This window comes from Dromaius novaehollandiae, chromosome 10 (assembly GCF_036370855.1).
Source record: "Dromaius novaehollandiae isolate bDroNov1 chromosome 10, bDroNov1.hap1, whole genome shotgun sequence".
Lineage (NCBI taxonomy): Eukaryota > Metazoa > Chordata > Aves > Casuariiformes > Dromaiidae > Dromaius > Dromaius novaehollandiae.
In genome coordinates, this window is record NC_088107.1 from 9,984,063 (window position 1) to 9,992,022 (window position 7,960).

A 7,960-nucleotide genomic window follows, 5' to 3' on the forward strand; every position below is an offset into this window, starting at 1 on the left:
GTACCCTGGCTCGGCTGTCGATTTATAGGGTGCTTTGTGCTCTCGTTTGTCCGAGCGGCCTCCAAGGAGGACCACGAGTTGACTCCTTACCTCTAGGATTTAGCAATCTCCTGCTCCGGGCGGAGAGGTGCCTCGCTCCCGGCAGCCGCAGCGAGAGGACGCGCAGCATCGTCCCCACGGAGGGGGCTCCTTGCCGCGTCCCTGCCCCGGCGCGGGGACTCGCGGGGGTGTCCGTGGTGGCGTGGGGACACGTCTGCCCTCCTGCGTCAGGCCCTTTCCCACCCCCTGCCCGGGCCTCTGCTGCAGCCCCTGCCAGCCTGCCTGAAAGTGGGGCTGCTTTTCCAAAAAGCCTGGGAAAAAGTCTCTCTTGGCAAGAGCTGATGGAGGTGCCGGGGCGGCATGGTGGTGTTCATGCGTTTTGACCTTGGTGCGTGGTTTTTTTCAGCCAGGAAGGACTGCCGCATCAGTGCTTTCTGGGTGCAGGAACATTTATTAGAAACAGCTAAATTCGCTGTGCTCTTCTCTCGCCCCGTGCAGCTCCACAGGTCTCTGTGTAACCCGGCGGGCGGCCGTGGCGGCCTGTTGCAATTTGGGGCTGCTGGGTGGGGCATGCGGGCACGGGGGTCCCAGGTGGCAGGATGCACCCAGCGGGCACCTTGCCCTCGGCTGTGTCGGGGGTAAAAATCTCCACTCCCAAATTCTCTCTCTCGTCCGGTAGCATCTGAGCGTGGGCCGAGTGGCCTCCCTAGCCAGGATGTGATCTTCTCCACCTGGGGCAAATCCAGAGAAATCCCAGCTTTCCAGAAAGCAGAGGTGTCTGCTCTCCTGCTGCTACACCCCAGCACTCGGTGCTGCCTGGAAAACAGCCCGGACCTTGCCGGGGTGAGTTTGGGGGAAAACCCAGGTGCTCCGGGCAGACCCCGGCTTGCTCAGCCTGGGGCAGCTGCGACCACTTGGTGAGCTTGGCCTTTAAATTGAAGGTCAACCAGCCCCCTCTGCTTCCTCCTTTGCCCATATCCTGCAGGATGGGGATATGAAGGTCTTGGAGCAAAAGACTGCTTTAGCTCAGATGGTTGTGTTTAAGTGTGCAGACCTGGGGTTTAGAGAAGTTTATTTTTGAAGTACTACTTTAATTGTTTTGACCCTTCCTGCAAAGAGCTTCCCCTCTGCTTCTGGAAGTGTTTGCTGCAATTAGGGTTGAGCGTGGTTCTCTTTGTTTCTAGAGGCTATTTATTTTAATTGAATTTGAATCTGCTTTCCCTGGCTTGCTTATATCCTGGCTTCCAGCAAAAATGAAAGAAAAAAAAAATTAAAGCTGGACCTCCTCTTCCTCTGCTGTGTCCCAGCACCAGGTTTGTGACCCAGGCTTGGTCGTGGCAGAGCGACGTGGCCCCAGAGCGTGAGTATTGCTGGACATGGAGCAAGAGGTGTTGGCACGCGGGGGGGCTGGGAGCAAGTGTGTTATTTTGCTAATAAGAAAGCCAAGGGCATCCTCTGCTTGATCCTGTTGGAGTTGTGTCTCTCCTAGACCAAAGCATCATCTGCTCGGTGTGTAATGAAAAAGCTGGATGTATTTTATAATACTATGGCTGATGTGAAAAAGTAACAATAATGAAGTGTAAAATAAGCATAGAATAAGCCCCTGAATCATATTTCAGGGTGTGGAAAAGAACGATGGGCTTTCTGTATGAAGTGTTAGTATTCTTCACCAAAGATAGTTTTAATGCGGGGACTTCAATTAGCAATGGAGATGATATCATGAAGAAAACGGTTTTGATGAAAATGCTGTGGTCAGCAACACTCATAATTCCTTCATTAACCAGGCAGTAATAACTCACAGTAAAATGATCGTTCGGAAGTCACCAGGGTTGAGGTGGTGACTTTGTTAAACGGGCCATCGCTGCGAGATCACGTTCACGCCGGTTTGGGCTTTTGGCAGTGGGACGAGCTCCCGTTAGCACACCGGGTAGCTGCCCTGTCCAGGGTGCCCGCGCGGGTGCTGGGTGCTGAGGACGAGAGACGGTTCCTGGAACTGTTTTAACGATTTAAAGCTGACGTATTTGGAAGCGTGCACAGGACGTGTTGAAACCCCGGCTTCGCACGGTCCCGTGTTACTTGTAACGCAGCTCTGCGGCACTGTGTTTGTCCCTCTCATGTGCCTTTCGTTTCTGAGAGCGTCTTAAGGTCAGCGCCTGCACAGAAATTTGGTTTCTTGTTATTCATGTCCCAGGTAGCTATGCAGCTGAGATGAGGGTTACTTATGGGTTTCAAAGCATCTTAAGTTTCTTATATACTTTTTTCTTGCTACACACTGGGTCTTGTGTTTGGGCTGGAATAAGTTCAGTGATAGCAATATACAGGTAATGAGTTAAATTTGTCTCTTCCCACCATAAAGGCCTGCAAAAGCCCAAGTGCCAGTGATTTAGCCAGCTTGAAGGGCAATCACCTGGAAGCCATTAAAAAAAAAAAAAAACCCAAATAGCTCTAGGGAGTCAGAGGGCACTGTGAGGAGCAGAGCTGTTAAGGTAGGCTGAAGGGAGACTATGGAGAGTTGCTCTCCCTGCTCATTCTGCTGTCAGCAGTTTGGGGTGGCTGCTGCTGAGTGAGGAGCACGTCGATGCCGGGGGCTCTGCAGCCTGCTCACCCCACTCCATCCCCAGGGGCACAAACCGCTGCCTTCGACAGTTCGCTCTGCATTAACTACTTGCCTGCCGCAGAAGAAGATTGTGCTGGGAATGGGTGGAAAGGGCTGTCCGAGGGGCTTCAGCCACGGTGCAGGGGAGCCCGGCTTCGCGGCCGCCGAAATCCCAAAAGGATGATGCAACTTGGCTGCCCCTGCCGGGTGCTTCGTTTGCTCGGCAGAGGTAGTCTGGCCGCTGCTTAGGGGATGTAATTAGTTTTAAATGTGAAATATGTTTTGATAAACTGCTCTTTCCTTATGGTTTCAACGTGCTTAGTGCAATTTTAATATATTTTTAATTGACTTCCGATTGCCCTCTGGGAGCTGCCTGGCCAAGTCCCAGTAAAAAGCATAGGGCTTTGTAACTAAGAGCTTAATATTCAGCATGTCCTAACACCCTCGTGGGCTAGACGGAAGCACGAGGATAAATGCAGCTAGGAATCCGAAATTACGTAATTGCTCTAAAAATGTGTGTGTGGAGGGTGTTTTCCTTCCGGTTAGCAGAAGAGAGTAGCAAATTTTACTCACCAAAGAGTATCAACCATTTTTAATGAAAGTAGCTTAAAAAAAAAGTGCAAATGCAAAATAATGTTGACTGAAATCAAGAATTCCCACTGCTGCATTAAGAGAGAGATAAAATTGGGGATTTAATGTCCTTTATTTAAATCAATTCACCTGAAGTACAAAAACAGGAGACAGCTAGGACAAGGAGTTTGAAGCCTGGGTTGACAAGGTCAGGGACCGCAAGGGGGAGAAGATGAATCTGAATTTCGAAGCCTGCCTGTGGCAGGGTTTGCACCCCTCGGGCAGCTCGGCCGACGGCCCTGGAGCCGTGTGGGCAGTGCCGATTGCCGGCGCGGCCGTGCACCAGGACTGCTGGGCGCGAGGTGGGTGCTGTGTGCGGGTGTTGCTCTGCGCGTTGCCACGCTGCCCTCCAAGAGGCAAAACCTCAGCGGTGGCCGAGCTGCTGGCCGAGTTTCTCGCCCTGCTCCAGCCGCAGCTCCCAGCCTGCGTGCGGGGCGCAGTAGGTAGCTCTGCTCTCCGTGGGTCTCTCCTGGAAGAGCAGTTCAAGGCCTCACGGGCTCAGATACGGCTGAGCACCAACGGGGGTCTGCACGTGAACCGTAGGCAGCGCAGGGGACCTCAGTTTGGCTCCATGAAAGTCTGATACAGAGCTGTTCTGAAACGTCACTGCCCTCGTATCTCACGCACACCCTCCGTCTGCCAGAGCACCAGCGATGGCTGCTAGAGTGGACCTGTTAAATACACAGGGACTGCCCGGCAGAGCCTGCAAACAGACTTGCCATTTTTATATGCAAGACTTTAGCAGTCTGAGGTGCAGCAGGACACATCAGCCTTCACTCTTGCCATGCACAAAGTGGTAGTGTCTGGACCTACTTGCCCTTGCCTTGTCCCCGCTGCCCTCCCGTGGGTGCCCTGCGGACCGCTGGTGTCTGACCTGGCATCTTCTCTCCCCAAGCCCTGTGCTGATCTGACCCCTGAGCTCTGGATTCGAGCTACCCGCTGAGACCCGTAATGACCCAGTGAGCACGAGGACACCCTTGGATGGCACAGGCTGCTGTAGTGCTGCTTGTATGGTTTTCTGCCTGTCATTGGTCCCCAATTCTTTCAGAAAAACCTTCATATTAGAGTTTCTCCAGGGTGTCTGCCCAAATGCAGGTACTACCTGCTTCAGTTCAGCTCTGCTCTTATGTTAGCTCTAGTGGCAGCTCTGAAAACAGCACAAGAACTCCCACCTCTGCTGCTGACTGGGACAGTTAATGATTTATCAATGGGTTTGTGTCTTTGTGGCAAACTGGGCTGCAGGCAAAAGGGCCTTTCTGCCAGGGGACTCGTTGCTGGGATGAGCATGTATATAAAGCACCCAGCTCTTGGGGAACTGAGCCCGCTTACAAGATGAATTGGCAATTTGTCTCTCCTTGAGAGGAGATGATGATGTTCCCCAGGAGGTTCTCCCTTAGCATATCTCAGCCTGGTTCTGTGGCTTCTTCAAAAAGGCCCCACAGATGCTCCACGGTCTCAGTTTTCAATTGCTCGCAGGAGGGATTCCAGTCTCGGTGGCCTTATTTCTCTCAGTATGCGATTTGTGACTGCTAAAGAATTGCTGAAATGCAGCACGCTGCAGTCCTGCCTGTGCCAAAACGCTGTTCGGCTCAGTGCTGTTCCTGGGCGACTGAACAGGGCAGTAACCTGAAACAGCTGCTAGTCCTGGCAACTAGCGGCAAATCGCAATAGAGACAACAAGATGATTCTCCATGTTGAAGCTGTTTATTGCATTAGATAAATACATTGGCAACAAGTTGAAATTATTTCCTCTGAGTGCAATTGATGGTAGTATGGCATAATAGTTAAGAAAAAAAATAAAATAGCAGAGGCACTTGTTTCATGCAGCTGAAATTACTACCAAGCCCAGCAATGCAGCTCCTACTAGAACAGAACTTCCATTGGCCTCAGATGCAGCTTTGCGGACAGGGCTCGTGAGATCGGCATTGTGTGGGAGTGAGAATAATGCATCTCGGGAGGGCAAACCCCACGTTCCAGCTCCGAGTACGAGGGGGATTAAATTTCTGCTTTCTGCATGATGCTTTATATTGCTCTTAGTTAGAGTGGTGAGGTTGCGTGATTGTAACCACTGGTGGAAGGCAGATATTATCAATATAAAAACAATCCAACAGATACTTATGTGGTCATGTGGAAAGGTTGGACATGAACATGTAGATGCTTATGGAGACCTTTGTCAACAGAAAGACGGATTTGATAGGTTATACCAGGATGATAAATGCCTTATTAGAAAACAGGACTGTCTTTAAGGATCTTTCCTTTAGGATTCTCAGCATATTAAAATGGTTTGTACAGCTAGACAAACACAGCAAAATAATAATTAAAAAATTTTAGCAAATATTCTTGCAAATCAAGTTTGTTAATTTGCTTCCCCCACATTTGTAATCCTTTGCTCTGGTCCAGGCTCTACTTCTGCGAAGGCTGTGCGTTCCCACCCCTGCCCGGCAGAGGACATATAGCATGTGACTGCCAGGCAGCCTGCTCAGGGGCTGAAACATAAGCACATACATTCAACCTTAGCTGAACAGGGCTTATGAGGGACACATAACAAAGTCAGTGTCCTGCATGCAGATAAACGTTGAGCCTTGGAGTACTGGCATCAGAAGGGGCGATGACAAGCTCTGTCCTTGCTCTGTGCCAGCTGTACAGCTATCAGTGCAGCCAGGTAACCTGCAAGCCCAAAGAGTCTCTTGCCCAGCAACAGAGTGATCCTGTTCCCCTCATTTGAGCCAAATTCTGCAAGTAGCCCTGCTAAAGGCAAGGTGGGATACTATTCGATGCAGCTTAAAAGTGACAAAAATGGCTTTGAAACCTTAACCCAGGGGACAGAAGCAGTCTTTGAGCTACAGCATCAGTTCCTATGGTATGAATACAGACACTCATGAGTAAGACAGACCAATGTGTTTGCTAAAAATATCGGGAACATTAACTTTCATGCTTGTAAAAATCCTCAGTCACTGGTGGTTAGTCAGCTAACTGAAATGGAGGCTAAAGAATAGTCTGATGAGCCATTTGCAGTGGGCAATTGAAGCAGTGCAGGTTCGTTGGTAGAGAGCAGGAGGATTAAAGTGGATCCTCAAATCTCCCTCCTCCTGAATGGAATCTCCTAAAACAGAGATTAGCAAACGTTGTGCAGCTTAGCCTAGTGCAAAAGGTCCATGCAAAGCTCTCCACATGTCTTGTAGCCTGCTATTTTGGGATCCCTATAGTCACACTGAGAAGTGCCTCGCCTCCACAGTGTCCTCAGAAATCACTGGGATAGAGTGAGGTGTCATTTGGCATGACTCAAAATATTGCTATATGACTGTTAATGAGAATAAGTAGAGGTCTGGTTGAGTCCTCTGCCTGAGGAGGACTTCCCTCACTTTATACTGAAATTCAGACTTTTCCCCTTTAGTTTCACAAGGAAGCATTGTAAATCAGTATCTTATTTCTGAGTCCCTATCTGAGGCTCTCCAAGTGCTTTACTGATATTATAATACAGACAAAACAGCATGAGACAAGTTAATATTGTTGTACCCATTTTACAGATGAGTAAACTGAGGCATGTAGCGAGAAGTGACTTGCTTGCTCATCAAGCAAATCCCTGTCAGAGCAGAGGATGGTAACCCACAAAGTCTGCACCGTGATTCCCTGCTCCAACCTTTGGTTCCACCTTCCTCATCCATTGTACATTGCCTTATGGAGAGAGCCTAGAGGTCAGGTCAGAGGTTAAGGAAGAGGAGAAATAGTGAAATGTCCTTCTTGCAGATGTGTGCTATCAAGACTTTGCTACTTGAGAAATAGTGAAATGTCCTTCTTGCAGATGTGTGCTATCAAGACTTTGCTACTTGAGAGGCTTTTGGTGGTTGCAGAATGTGCTCCTTATTGCTTCAGCAGCTTCTTATAATGCCTTAAGCCAAATCTGTAGTCACTAGAAAAGGCAGCTGTGGGCAAACCTTAGAATTTGAGGAATGGAGAACATGGGAATCCCTCAGTCTCCACTCCTCAAAAGGTATAAAATAAATTTCTGAAGCTCCGCTGTTCACTCATTTCTTTTCCCAAAATGGCTGCTTTAATGAGTTGAGGAAAGGAAAAGTACAGATATCCACCTTACAAATCTGTGGAAAAATTCTTTCAAAGATGCTGAATTTCTCCGAGGTAGAATGCATATTACTGTATGTTACTCGAACTGCTAAGCTAAAGAACCTGTCAGATTTAAGAGCTGACAAATACCTACTTCTGAGTGACAAAGTCAGGAACAATGTCTTTGCTTATTGTCTTTGTTATTGAACTCATGTGTGATCCCACTGAGGTGCACCTGAAACAAGAGGTGGATAGAGTTGCGTGTGGAATTGCTCGTTGAAAATCAGGGCAAGTTCTATGCAGTTGAGGCCAGTGGTGTCCCACCTCTATTCCAGGGGCTTCTGGTGGCCAGCAAAATCACTGCAAGTGGTCTGACACACCTGGCTAATCCACAGACCCATGGCAGGTGGTAAAATGTCTAGCGTTTCCAGGAGCAGGATAGAGCAAGGTGATGCTGTAGGGCTAACAACTGCCCATGGCCCCCTTGGGAACTGTGATTCTGTATCTTGATGGTTGGAAAGATGACTGCGGTGTGGTGAGGAGTGTGTGTACAGAAGCAAGGCACCCCTACTCAGATGGGGTGCTTTAGTGCTTCTACTCAGTAGTGCTCTAGGATACAAAATTGTAAAACGG